Source organism: Sus scrofa, chromosome 9 (assembly GCF_000003025.6).
Source record: "Sus scrofa isolate TJ Tabasco breed Duroc chromosome 9, Sscrofa11.1, whole genome shotgun sequence".
Lineage (NCBI taxonomy): Eukaryota > Metazoa > Chordata > Mammalia > Artiodactyla > Suidae > Sus > Sus scrofa.
Genome location: NC_010451.4, coordinates 86,268,693 through 86,284,631, shown reverse-complemented (window position 1 = coordinate 86,284,631; position 15,939 = coordinate 86,268,693).

The following is a 15,939-nucleotide window of genomic DNA, read 5'->3' as shown; positions in this document are numbered from 1 at the left end:
AATTGTTTGATACATAACTGTGAGGTCTAGAAAGCTGGGCTCTGATACATGGGTAATATTTAGTCTCAGTGGATAGGAGGGAGGAAAGAAAAAAAAATAAGCAAACACACAAAAGCATAAACAAATGAGATAACTTATGACTAAAGAAAACAGATTACATAAAGCCCAAGAGGTAAATAAGATTAAATAGCTCTGGGGAGGCCAGAAAATTGAGAGACTATATAAGGTTTAAGTAAGTGAGATAAAGCTATGCTATGGTAATAAAGGATCCTGAAATTTCAATGGCTTAACATGACAAGTTTATTTATTGATCTCATAAAATGGGCTGCAGGTGAAGAAGATACTCCAGGGCAGCCTCCTTCATGCAATAACTCAGCCTGATCTATACTCTACTATCCTAGTAAGAGGGCTCTTCAGCAATTCTCATTCCAGATGAAGGGAATACTGGAGGGTCGTGTCCTGGCAATTAAATGCCATGGCTCCAAAGTGGCACAACCTTGTTACCTACCAGGGAACAAAAAGTATAATCTTCTGATGTGTGCAAGGAGGAGAATCTCAGGTGAAAACTAGTAGAAAATTTATATTTCACAGGATAGACCAAAGGGAGCCATCTGGAACCTGGGGTAGGGGGGCTGGGGAAGAGGATTAAAGTCATGTGCATGTGGCTACCATTCCATGGAGGTACAAATTAACTTATTTAATTTTCATAATAATTCTATGAGTATTATGTCTTAACAAATAAAAAAGCTGAGCATCAGACAAGTTAAGAAAAGTGTGAAGCTTGGAAGCTGGTAAATGGAAAAACTGAGATTTCATCTGCCTTTCCACGTTCTTTCTGCAACACTGTCCTGTAATTACCAAGGACATAAAGATTCGCTGGGTAGAAGTAGTGACAGAGTATTTCAGGACAGGCTGTGGAAATTGTCTGTAGGTGATTGATAGAATCCATAGTAAAGTTATGGAGTGGGGACATATAATATTCAAATACATGAGTACTTAGGGAAAATATTTTTTAAGTTAGTATCTGAATAAATAGGGGAGAAAATAGTGATGATAAAAGCATTATTTCTGTTTTGTCATCAGTCTTCTTGGGATAGTAATGACGCCATGTAAAGAGAAACGGAAGTTGAAAGTAAGTACATGTTTATAGGGAAAATCCTAGTTTCAGATGTCTGATGGAGACAAAATATCTAAGTGTAAATATCTAAAAATACAGATCTGGATTTTTTGGAGACAGATATCGAAGATATTAATTTGAACTTTCCTTTATAAAGAAATGGTAAGTATTTATTAAAGATTTAAATATGATTTAAATTACCTTTTCAACAAAGACAGTTTATTTATGAAAGTTACTATAATTAGCTGCATATTAAATACTTCTTCATTTTACCAAAATAGTCCTCGTGTAAAAATATCATCTTAAGATCCCACAATGAACCCTATCAGTAAGTTCAGCTGGGGAACTTAAAAGCTTCTATGACTTCCATTGCCTTATAAGAATAAAATGCAAACTTCTTAACATGGCATCTAGCCCTCTAAAATCTAGCCATCCTATCTTGCCTTTGCTCACACCACTGCCCTCTAAACATCTTCTGTACTGGCCAAACTGCCTTCCTCTCAGGATGAATGTGCCCTGGAGTATTTGAATGAGTAATCTGAGATTCTTCAACTTTCCCATAGTGATAAAGCACAAATGTAGTTACAGTACTAGTCATTTAAGTATTTTGAGTTTACCTTAATGGTTATCAACTATTAGCAAGAGGTTGTAAATAGCAAATGAAAACTTAGTATCAGACAAACCCAAATTAACTTTATGTGAGTACACGTCTTTTAGGTAAGAGTGACTATTCCTGACTCATTCAGACTGGTGATTTGTTTTATACTTGTATACTGGCATTGCCCTTCCCTCTACCAGCTAAAGGGCAAAGAGAGTCAATTATTTTATTATCAATCAAAACTGCTAATTCAGCCCAAAATGTGAAGATCAGAAGTCTTCAGTGAATGGAAAGGTTTTCTGTGATCTGGAAAACCTATGTACTGTCCTACTGAAAGACCATGTATTTCTTCCATCTGTGCTTATTTAAAAAGCAATTTTTTATATTCCTTGTAGGCATATGCATGAGCCCTATGGAACTGATGCCCACAGTGACAGGTGTTTTGTCATTTTTGACATTGACTTTGCTGTTGAGTGAAAGAAAGATTTCCCTCTTTGCCTGAGAGCACAGTTGGCCCTATAATTGACAGCCAATTTAAAAAGTGAAGAATTCTCTTTCCTTTGCTAATTTTTCTAGAATATCAATCACTCATACCAATGAGTGATCTGTTGAAAATCATCTCCTTCCTTCAGGTAAAAACATATGCTACTTGGGTTTGCAATTATTTTTTTCTAAGGTAAATAATAAACCTGCTAAGCTTCCATTCTTTCATCCTGAATATTTACAAAGGCACACTCTTGGATATCTGATAGACTTCATAAATTTCACTTCATAGATATTTTGAATTTCTGATGTTTTTCCTGGAACATGTCCTAACATGCCTGAAGACTGGCAACTCCATCTTCCAGTTGCTCAGGCTAAAAACCTGAGCTGTCCTGACTCTTGCTTTCTATCAGAGCTGCACATCCAGTCTGGCAGGAAATCCTGTGGCCTCTATCTTTAAAATAGACTCACAGTTTGACCACTTCATATCTGGGCTATTTTTTGGCTCTTAACTGGTCTCCTTGCTTTTACCCAGTCTAGTCTAAAACTAACAGCCAAAGTGACCGTGGCCACTCTATAAAATAGAAACATGATCATGTCATGTCTGACTTTCCGCACTGGCCCCCATTTCACTCAGAGCAAAGACCAAGGACTTAACACATGACCTACACAATCTGGCCTCTCGTTTCCTCTCACACAACTGTCTCCTTTCTTCTCATCAGTCACTCTGCCTGCCCACATGGGCCTCCTGGATATTCACTGAGCATCCCAGGCACGGTTTTCTTTAAGGATCTTGGCAAATCACCATTCCTCCTGCCTGCAACGCACTTTCCTCAAATAAATGCATGGCTTACAAGGGTTATGTAAGAACATGCAAGTACAAATGTTACATTAACTACAAGACACTATATAAGGCTCTTTACTATTATTATTTTAGTAACAAATACCTGTTGGCGTTACTCCTTATATCCTCAGAATGAATTTGATTTACCTCTGTATTTGAATCTAGCTAAAATACCACCAGTAATACCCAGCTTTAGTTGTAGCACTGATAAAATCATAATCTCTGAGATACTAATCTTTTAGGTCTGTAGCATTACTCTCAGTAAGATAATAATACATATTTTTTAAGTGTTCACTATGAGCCCAGCCCTGGATTTAAAATGATTTATCTGATTTAATCTTCATCTCAACTCTTTGAGATAGGAAATAGTTTTCCCCAATTTAACAGATGAGGAAATTGAGTCCCAAAGATTAAGTAACTTACTTAAGGCCAAAAGCAGTAAATGTGTATGTCAGTAGTCAAATCTAGGACCATCTGTCCCAAAGTCTTACAAAGTTCTCCTTGTGTGTCACATCAGAACTGGAAAACATCACTGTGAATTATACAGATTTATCCGATGTATGATTTTCCTGAAACTACCCGAACTGTTTTGGATGTCAAAATAGTTTAAAGGTGGGAGAAAACGATTCTATGCTCTAAACACCATTGCTACCTGTTTCCATTTAGCCATTAAGCAAATATTGAAAATTCATGATATTCAATATACAAAAACAAAGTACCAAAATAAATTAAAAATGCAATAGGGTAAAAGAAAGAAACATAAAACATGGTTGAGAGGATCAGTAAGAATTTATTTAAGGATAAGGAATTCCAGAATGTTATAAAAAGTCTGAACAGAGAAAGACTGGGTACTTCTTTTTGTCTGTAAGTAGTGAGCTCTGATGAACTTGGGTCACATAATAGTAAATCCAAGCTTATGGACCATCTAAAGGTAGATTCATGCTGACATGTTTCTAGTTACCAAGCAAACAAACAAATGGCCACATTATAGTTCAGCATCAGAAGAGCTTTCTCCATTCTTTCCCTGGGCCTGGCATGTTAAAAGACAAGTAGCTTTAGAGACAAATGGAAGATGCAAATGTGTACAAATGCCATCTGTGCTTTTCTATTTCTGGTTAAGAGAAGGCACATGCTGATTGAGAAGATACCAGCAGATACATCTGCAAATAGTTACCCTAAATTAGCATGTGTTAAGACCAAAGAAGAGAAGTTGTCATCTAGCTCAAGCGCTGAGCCCCTCTGAGAGGAGGGAATAGGTCATAAGTCTATTACTTCTTGCTAGAAAACCCTGTTGACCAAGTACTCAATAGCAAATATATCTACTCCACTTTTTGAAGGCTTTTTAGAAATCATCGACTCAAAACATACTTGTAATTGATACATATCTGCAGACCATAATGTAGCTGGTACATATGATTATAAAGCAAGAATGATCAAGTACCACAATGGAAGAGTACACCTTTTGAGTTTGGACCTTATAAATACAATGGCATGCATGACGTACCCTTTGGATGGCCAGGGAAAATACACTTGTCTTTCACTAAATATACTTCAGGCTCTGCTAAAGTGTTTTTCATACAAAAAAAAATCTCTAATGATAGAACATTAAAAAATAATTATAATCATGCTTGTTTTCCATCCACACAGAAGAAATTGTTCAGATTTCTAGAAGGAAAAGACCAAATGGTGAAAGTACTTAAGAGTTCTTACGTCGTTGTGAGGAAATATTTAACCTCTCTATGCTATCAGAACTCAACTTAGCATATTCTCTTTTTTAAGGATGTCCAAATGCTATCTTGGAATCTGAGAACAATTTTTTGACAAAGGGAAGACATCATCTTAGTCTAAATTCTACAAGCACATGTTGAAATCTTTCATCCATTTCTTTCACTGCTTCAACAAATATTTAAGTCTGACCTACCATGCACTAGGTACTATTCTAGGCACTGCAATTTATGAGCAAGACATACAAGCCCCTGCTCTCAAGGATCACACATTTTTGTCAGGAAGAGGAATTCATAAATGAATAAATAAGATGATATTATACCATTATAAGAGTAAAGTAGGAAAATATTGAGACTGATTAAAGGAGGAGGAATCTATATGTTATGCAGGGTGGACTGGGTTTGCTGCACTAACTTTCCCAAAGTCTGAGCTGTGTTAAAAAAAAAAAAAAAGGAAGAAGAAGGACTTATTTTTTTCCTTACGATGCATGTCATCATGATTCAGTGTGGGGCTCTGTTCTAGGTCCTCTATCAGGGATGCAGGATGAGGGAGGCTTCTCTGTTAAATGTCACCAATTGCAGTGACATGGGCAGGGATGTGCAGCAAAGTATATGCTAGCTTCCAAAGGCTTCCACCAGCAATCAGGTCACATGCTTTCACATTCCATTGACCAGAGCAAGTCACATGGCTGTGACTAAACTTAAGGACATAGGGAAAGGCAGTCCTGCTGCATGCCTGGCAGGATGAGAACTGGAAGTGTTGGTGAAGGGCAATAAGGATTATCACAGTCCACTTTAATCAGCCTTATCACAGAATGCTCCTCTGAGGTAATTGTATGTACACAAAGACCTGAATGAGAAGCCAGTCACAAATGGATCAGCAAAGAGTAAGTGCAAAGTGTCAAGAACGAAAAAGTTTAGTGTGTTGGAGGAAAAGAAGATAAGTACAGTGAGGCTGGATAGTAACATAAATTCTTCCCAGACACATCACTGCTCGGAAATTTTCCAAAGATCATATTTGTAAACATATGCAGAAATATGGTAATATGCTGCTTGAGACTTTGTTGTTTCACAAGATGGAATACATTCAAGCCTTTTAATTAGGAGTTCCCGTCATGGCTCAGTGGTTAACAAATCCGACTAAGAGCCATGAGGTTAAGGGTTCGATCCCTCGCCTTGCTCAGTGGGTTAAGCCTCCGGCGTTGCCGTGAGCTGTGGTGTAGGTTGCAGACGCAGCTCAGATCCCACGTTGCTGTGGCTCTGGCGTAGGACGGCAGCTACAGCTCCGATTCAACCCCTAGCCTGGGAACCTCCATATGCTGTGGGAGCGACCCAAGAAATGGAAAAAAGACAATAAATAAATAAATAAATAAATAAAATAATTAATTAATTAAACTATGTCACAGGGGACAATATTGTTCAAGTACATGGGAAAATTTTACAATATGTGATAAGCCAAAATAATTAAACTGTATTATTTTTTTTACTCATTGAAAAGAGCAATATTTAGTTTCAGAAGAATGTATGCTCATATCTTACTTTGTAAACTCAAATTGATACAGCATCCTGGAAAGTAATTTGTTATCCAAAGATATAAAAATATACATAAACTTCGCTTCAGTAACTATACGTCTAGGAATTTGTCTTAAGGAAATAATTAAAGGTATGTTTGAAGATTAAACTATTAAGATATTCATTGAAGTACTGACTATAAAAACAAAAGGCAATAAAAAATTAAATGTCTAATATTATCGTATTCTTTGAAAATCAACTGTGTACGTCCACAAATTAGAATTATATACAGCCATTTATCATGATGATACAGAAATCACCTATTAACATGTAAAGATAATTTTAATGTATTGTTACGCTTTAAAAGTTAGAGAATATCCTATAAAATGCATAATCTATTTTGCAAAAAGTGTATTTGTATGTATATAAAGAATAAAAGATTTTGAAAGGTCATTTAGCAAGATACTAACAATGGTTATTTCTAGGCTGCTAAGATTTTGCATGTCTTACATTCCTTTTTACTGTACTTCCTGTTTTTTGATAATAAGCATTTATTTCTCTTATAACAATAATATTCCTTTTTAGGGAGTTCCCATTTTGGTTCAGCAGTAATGAACCCAACTAGTATCCATGAGGATTGGGTTTGATCACTAGCCTCATTCAGTGGGTTAAGGATCCAGCGTTACCATGAGCTGTGGTGTAGGTCTCAGACATGGCTTGTATAACATGTTGCCATGGCTGTGGCATAGGCTGACAGCTACAAGTCCTATTCAACCCCTAGCCCAGGAACTTCCATATGCCATATGCTTTTTAGGTGTGGCCCTAGAAAGAAAAAAATATTAATTTAAAAAAAACTACACAGTGCATTAATAAACACTACTGTAGATAAATTATATACTATACATACATGCATATAGTTTTACATACAAAAATATATGTATATTTATATTACATATTTGATATAAATTTGTGGCCCTAACCACTCATATATCACACATCCATACATTTTATATATATATATATATATATATATATACACACACACACACATAAACAAACATGCAAATATATATAATTGTGCCAACATTAGGAAAAGTTTTCTTGTTTGTTTTTCTGTACCTTAAAATTTAATAGTCATGTTACTATTATGATATGAATTTTTCTTTTTTTAATAGTTATTTCCCCAATACAGTTTTTTTTATACTGTACAGTATGGTGACCTAGTTACATATAGGTGTACACATTCTATTTTCTCACATTATCATCCTCCATCATAAGTGACTAGACATACTTCCCAGTGCTACATAGCAGGATCTCATTGCTAATCCATTCCAAAGGCAATAGTTTGTATCTATTAACTCCAAGTTCCCCAACCACCCCCACCCCCCCTTGGCAACCACAAGCCTATTCTCCAAGTCCATGATTTTCTTTTCTGGGGAAAGGTTCATTTGTGCCTTATATTAGATACCAGATATGCAATATCATATGGTATTTGTCTTTCTCTTTCTGACTTATTTCACTCAGTATGAGAGTCTGTAGTTCCATCCATATTGCTGCAAATGGCATTATTTTGCTCTTTTTATGACTGAGTAGTATTCCATTGTGTAATATATGCCACATCTTCCTAATCCAGTCATCTGTCAATGGACATTTAGGTTGTTTCCCTATCTTGGCTATTGTGACTAGAGCTGCAATGAACATGCAGGTGCATGTGTCTTTTTAAGGAAAGTTTTGCCTGGATATGTGCCCAAGAGTGGGGTGGCTGGGTCATATGGGAGTTCTCTGCACAGACTTCAAAGGTATGTCCATACTGATCTCCATAGTGGTTGTACCAGCTTACATTCCCACCAACAGTGCAGGAGGCTTCCCTTTTCTCCACATCCCCTCCAGCAACTGTTTTTTGTGGACTTATTAATGATGGCCATTCTGACTGGTGTGAGGTGGTATCTTGTGGTAGTTTTGATCTGTATTTCTCTAATAATATGATATGAATTTTTATTGAACAATATTAACAGGTCTTACTTCTCTCTGCTCCCACTTTCTATCATGATTTTCCCTGAAAATCCTTCACACAATGCAGGGTTTAATTTTCCCAAATGCCACAACCCTCTTATTTTGACTCTACACCCTAAAGGGATTAATTCCAATAGAGATGATCTATTTATCTTAAGAAGATACTCTAGTTTTCTTTCACCATTATGTAACACTTTTGAGCAACTTTACTTAAATCTGATACCACAATAAAATTCTCACAATTCATTGTTTGTTAAACTCTAGAGCGTGAAAAACAATAAATCTTGAAAACAAATATGTCAAACTTTAAACTATGGATTAACATGTATTTATTGAGAACCTCTGATATGATGAGATCAGTGAAATATAGTGTTCTGCTTTCTTAGAGTTTATATTCCAATTTTTTTAAAAAAGTTATAGAATAATAAAAGGCATGATTTTGTATCAGAATACTTTTTAACCACCCAGCATCCAAACTCTGTTCTACTTGAGAAACCCCTTTTTTGTGAGTCTTGGTGGGAGGGAAGGGAATCCTATCTTTTCTTTCCTCAGCCCCTGAAAGATAACTATGGCTTGTAGGTATGGCAGAGATTCGCTGAATACCTCTACCCAAAACTTTGACTTTGGACTTTTGATGAAAGAGAGAGAGGGAGACAACTGATTGAGAGGATTCACTATTGATGGTAGCATTCAGTGTCCAGGTACAATAGTGCCCAGCTGTGAGGTTCTAATCCAACTGTCCTGCAAAACCTTACCTGTGTTTTCTGCTACTTAGCCTTTGCTACTCTTGATTTATGTTTTTTAAGCCCTGTTGTGGATACATTCTGTTGACTATGTGAGCTACCCAATATAGTTCTGTATCAATTAGCTATAAGACGCTTCTGTTGCTTACAACTTGACTGATATAATAGTATATAATTAAAGGATTTGAGATAATGATACTGGTTAACATTACTTGGAGCCTTAACATAATATCTGCTTTTTCATATTTCTTATCAGATTGAATCTTCCAAAGAAACCTATGAGGTAGATATTTTTATTTTGTCAAGGAATATTTGAAAATTAATTAGTTAACCTCCTACTGATGGCTGGCAATTGATGGAAAGGAGATTTGAATCTAGGAAGTTTGACTTCAGGGCACAGACCCTTGACCACTACACAGTACCTACCCATCTTCATTATGTAGTTAGGGTCATCCATGTGGTGTCAATCTGAGAAGAAAGTCAAGCACATCTTTATATTTATATTAGAGAAAGTAAAGAAGAATTTCCATTCATAGAAGAGCATTTGTGGGTCATGGAGGCAGCAGTTATCTATTAAAGATAAGACTAGTTTTGTATATAAATCCAGACCATCGGGAGATATGAACATCATAGTTTGAAAGTAATTGTCTTAATAGAATAATAGTATCTAAGCTGTGAAAATATCATGACAAATGCTATTTAATTTAACTGATTAAAGTGCAATTGAGTTTAAAATGTGTAAAATGGGTCATTTTTAGGTGATGCAATACCACAATTTTGGCAGTTGTAAAGGAAAACCAGAATGCATCATACATTTTGCTTATCATAAATTATATACATAGAAGTTCATAACTTTACCTGTTTATTAGGTGAAGGCAAATGAACTAATATTTGTCATAATCATGGAGCACAAACATTTAAAAAATTCCTTGGGCTTCACCTACCCAATAACCTCTTCCCACAACAGTCATTTTAAAGGGCTGGCTGGATGCCTTTAATAGGTCTTTGAGCTTTGTTCTAATTATATTATAGTTAATTGACTATTCCAGAGAATGCTTAGTTCATGGTCATCATTATCAATATTTAATGAAGTTTTCCCTCTGGACTTGCAAGGCAATAATGATGAACTCTCTCAGAATGTAGAGAGTAGAAGACTTTTTTTTTTCCTAACCTTGTATACACAATGATATCTAGAAATCCTCTACTACTGCCAATGTTATATCCCATCTAGAAAAGATATAAGGAAAACCATATTCAGTGAAAAATATGTTTTTATCATGTTGTAAAAGAGAAGGATTGCTTTGGCAAAAATACCACCACTGTTAAGAGTTAATTTGCTGGACCATATTGTAACTGGGCTCAAAGCCCATGAGACAGATTCAACTGTATAAAAAACCCTCAGACTTTGAAATATTCCAATTCTAGGTACCAGAATGTGGAGATGATTTCATTCATCTCTCAGTTACTCTAAAGAATTTTACAGGTACTCTTAAAAGACCCTATGGTACAGAAGGGGTCTCTACAGGTCACCAAATCATACTTACAAATAAGGAACAGACATCAGGAAGTGCAGCTAGGCACTAATCTGTTGAATGTTTAATCATCTTAATCACTGTCAAGGAAAAGTATCCACACAAAGATCATAAACCTATCAAATGCCTGATAGGAAAAGATCAATAATGTAAATGAGTGGAACGGGCTGAGTAGGCAAATTAGAGATGGCAAGGCCATCGACACAGGCAACCATACAATTCAGCTAATTGTTGCCATGTGGAAAGGCCAGCCTAGTGTTACTATTCAAGAAAAGCCAGATATCTAGATTTATGTGTGTAATATTTTGACTTTTTTTTTATGGCCGCACATGTGGCATATGGAAGTTCCCAGGCCAGTGATTGAATTTGAGCTGCAGCTGCTACCTACGTCACAGCTGCAGCAACACCAAATTCTTTAACCCACTGTGCCAGGCCAGGAATCAAACCTGTACCTCCACAGTGACCAGAGCTGCTGCAGTTGGATTCTTAACCCGCTGTGCCAAAACAGGAACTCTCTATTTTGACTTTTAAAGCAAATTAGCAGCTAATTAATATTTTTAAATATTGTGAGCCAAACTAAGTATCTATAAAGTCTCAGATCAGCCTGGGCTGCCAAATTAAGATCACTAATCTAAAGACATACAGAAAATCAGGATAAGAGTTTTTTTTTAAATCCTTCTCAAATGGAAGTCACACATGATCTTTTCTCTTTAGACTAGAAATCAGTTTCCACCTTCTTATAATACACTAAGAGAAATGTCACCTACTCCAGAGTCTTCTCTTCAAGCATACTGGCCAAAGGGATTCCAGTCAAACTATCAGCCATGGAGACACAGAACCAAAGAAGGATCTTAAACCAGGATGTCAGGGAAGCAATATTAAATTCAGAACAAGGTTAAGTTTGGATTCAGGTAGATCTATGTTTAAATTCTAGACTTGCTGGCATTTACTTCCTATGTTTCTATGTTTTCTCTCTGAGTTTGAGTACTCATCCACCGTTTGAGCCTTGTACCACCAGTGAGGATTAAGTAGGGGAAAACACAGGTAAAATACCTACAATACATGTAATTTACAGAAGAGTCTCAAAAGCTATTAGTTTCTTGCCTATTATGAGTGCTGAGGAACAGATGAAAAATCTGAGAGTTGGAAATAGAGACACTTCTTCTTTAGCCTTCTTATAAAGCAGCAGTACTAGTTGGGATTATGTATACTATTATTTTTTTTAAATAGTGCTAATTGAGGACAGACCTTTATTTTCCTCTTGTATGAAAGTATAAAGGGAGGCAATCTAGGATGGCTAACAGCTACTCTGCTCCATTATCTCTTCAGGTACCCAGGCTCTTTCCAGCCACCAATCTGCCATAGCTGGGGTGTGGTCATTGTCCACAGTCCAAGATGGCAGCATCTGCACTCCAGGTAGCATGATGAAGGAAAGGCAAAGAGACGGGGAGACAAAGGGGGTACATTAGCTGTTTTTTCAGGACAAACTGCCATAACATAGTCAGCCTATATTATATTGGTTGGAACTTAATGACAACATTTTGTTACAAAGGAGTCTGGGATATGGGATACATAGTCTTTATTCCAAGTAGCCATTTGCTAAGCTAAAATTTGTCACTATGGCAAAAAGGAAGATAAGCTATTAGGGGGAAAATTGTAGCTGTGCTTCAGACACCTTTCTACCTAAGAAGGACAAAGGGATAACTTCACATATTTCCATTCCTATCCTACTGATTGTCTTCATTACAAATAAACTTTGCCTACTCTGCCTTTCTGTCCTATTTCTTTTCGTTCTTTTGGAAAATACAAACAGAGGGGCTGACATGAATGAAGGACGTCATCTCTTTCCTTTCCTCTTTTCACTTACACTTGTCCTCCCCTGCCCTCTCCAGAACCAGAATTTCCATGGCAGGTAACATGCATTTCAGGCAAGTACTTTCTGACTAGAAGAAGGATCATGTCAATGGCTTATAATTGGTATTTAAATAGCAAAAATGCTTTCATGTTTTACAAATAGAGACGATTATGTGTGCACAAGTTGCTGAACTAGATTCAAAGGATAAAAATGTATCATAGGATAGCTCCCTTATGAAAAAAATAACAATACATTGATGTCTGCAAAGAACAAAAAAAGGTAGTATATAAAAACAACTTAATTTTGGTGAAGGGGCTCCTGAAGTTGCAGTTCTTCACTGAAATATCAGGCCAATGTCAGAATCTTAATCACTGCTCTCCAAATCTCTTAGGACTGCAAAATCAGGTCAGAGATTCCATCATGCACTCTCTGGTATGCACTCAAATTGTCAGCACAGGATGAAGGGAAGTGGTTTGTAGAAACTATTCCAAGAATAGGTATGAATATAATTTACACTCAGGCATTTGTTCTAACAAAAGAGCAAACACTGTGAAACTGAGATTTATGTCCAGTATAGCCAAGAGTAAATTACACTGAAAGTGAAGAACATACAGGGATGGGCAGAGCTATTTACTGCTTTGTCATGATGAGATATTAAAACAGAGTTGCTGGGAAGTTTCCACAAAGCAGCTAAGACCACAGCTAATATGAAAGAAATCTTATACTTTCCTAATTTGGATAATCGAGGTAGAGCCCTCCAAATAATAATCTAGGCTTTGAAATCCATTACCTGCAATAATTAGGAGTCATAAAACTATTTTGCTATTTTTTCTAGATTTGCCTAATATTCATTCCTTTTTGGGAAGTGCTCCCCACACATGTGCAATTTCATTTTAAATAAACTTTTTAGACTAATGCATTTTCTAGAAATGTAAATGCATGGTGGGAAAAGAAAAGAAAATATGATTATCACCCCAGGAAGGAAAAAAATTCATGACCCAATAATTTCATATAGACAAACTTCAGGCTATCTAAAAAAACCATTAATGTCTGCCAGAAAAACCAAGGTTTGCAAGGAACCAAAATTTTGGCTTCTCTTACTTTTATCTCTTAGGAAATCAGAGGTCACAACCAGGTGGGGAAGAGATTTTTTTTTTTTTTTTTTTTTTTGTCTTTTTGCTATTTCTTTGGGCCGCTCCTGCGGCATATGGAGGTTCCCAGGCTAGGAGTCGAATCGGAGCTGTAGCCCCCGGCCTACGCCAGAGCCACAGCAACGCGGGATCTGAGCCGCGTCTGCAACCTACACCACAGCTCACAGCAACGCCAGAGCCTTAACCCACTGAGCAAGGGCAGGGACCGAACCTGCAACCTCATGGTTCCTAGTCGGATTCGTTAACCACTGTGCCACGACAGGAACTCCCAGGAATAGATTCTCGATTGGGATTCACTCATTTTTTTTTCACAAAGGAAATGCAAAATCTAAATATTATGACAAATGACAAAAGCATAACACAAGTTACTCTCTAGAAGCTGTTGCATACTTGAATTTACAGATAATCCTTAGAAAGGACTTTACTCTTTCTCTTAATACTTACCTACTTTTTTCTATAAGTCTGTGCTTCTGACAACCGCATGTCTGTATACAATAGACAGACACTATTATACAATAGTCATGTATCATATTTGTGGATATATATATTCAGATGTACAATTAAAACATTCTCTAACATATATATACACGAAGGAAAGAAGTAAACATAAGGCATAATACTTCCTCTCGCCACATGGTTAACTTGCTATTTCTCCTGAATTTCATTTAAAAATTGTCAAATATGAGGGAATAAACCCAGAACACGTTTCTAGTCTCAAAGCATAGCTCTCATAGCCCAATATATTAATACATTCAGTCTTCCTCTAAAAATATATTTTTAAAATAAAATTCATGCTAAAAATGGATAGACCTTTCTTTGTTCATTGTACAAATTATTTTTCCAGGCCAACTGCTCACATCTTCCAAATGAATCTGCATTGGGAAGCCCTTGAAAAATTCAGATTGACTCATTAAGGGTTACTCTGTCATTGGTAGTTTTGACTCTGCTGGGCTGATATGTGGCAAAGGCCAGACTTCAACTTCCTCCTCAATAAAATTGGAAAACCAGTCAGGCATCCCTTCGCTTTGATTTGGACTATGTTGCTACTTGTCTCTAAGTGTTAAATCATCACCTATTATGTTCAGTGGGGATGTGTGTGTTTGTAACTTCTCTCCATTCAGTAGGTCACCCTGAAGGGTATTTTTTTGTTGGCCACACATTTTACATTGTAAAACTTACTCTATTTTCTGTGCCAAGAAATTCTGTTTGAAACAGAGCCAATGGTTCATTCCAGGAAAGGGAAGGATATCAAGAGTTTCCATGGCAATCAGTTAATGGAATTAAATTAGGCAGGAAACCTCTTCAGAATGCAAAGTGGTCTTGCAAAACAGAGTGGTTCGAAATATCCAGGAAGTGTGTCAGAGCAAACGAAAGAAATGGAGATATGAATACCTCCATAATGTAAATGCTCTGACACTAAAATAAACAATCAAAAACTCGCCTTTGTCCTATAAAAATAAACTCCCAAACAACTGTCATCTCTAATCAAATCCTTTGTTCCAGATGGTTTAGTTTTTTTAATCTTATCTCTTATGATCAACGTCATGTAAGAATATAAATCCAATTACTTATGGAGCCAGGAAAAAAATCTTTCATGTTATTGTTGTTAAATTTAGCTTTTACACCCACTAGTAATGAAATACAATTATAGCTATAGTACTGACTATAAAGTGAATCTTACACTTCACCACTGAGATCAGAAGGAACAACCAAAATTTATTTTAATGCAGAAAAAAAGAACAAATATGTAGAGGTCTTAGTTTGAAGAAAGAAAGTGAACTCTTAAAAATAGGCTCTTCATGGAAATTTAGATTATTTATGGTTTAAAAAATATCATTCTGCTTCCTGGATTACAGCAAAAAGAAATGAGTCTTTAAATTCCAGAAAATATAAGACTTGTAATAAACTAGGGATGCCCCACCTCCTGGTAAGTTGCCAAAGCTTCACAATAGTTGGTATGGAAGTACAGTATTTAACTATAAGAGTAACTATTTTTCAAATACCTTCAGATACCTCAATGGCCTGAAGTTTTTTGTTTGTTTTTGCTCTTTAAGAAAACGCTTCTCTTCTTCTGAATGGCCTTTTTTTTTTTTTTTTTTCTCTTGAAGAAGAGGATTGTTGGAGCAAACATCTCTCTCTCTCTCTCTTTTCTTTTTGGCTGCACCCACATCATGTGGAATTTCCTAGGCCAGGGATCAAATCTGTGCCGCAGTTGCCACCTGCACCACAGCTGCAGCAAAACCCAGATTCTTATCCCCTGCCCCAGAAGGGAATTTCCAGAACAAACATTTCTATAGCAGATTTACAATAAAAATTTTAAAACTATTCCTAAAGATCCATGAGTCACTGGTTAATCTGATTTTTAGG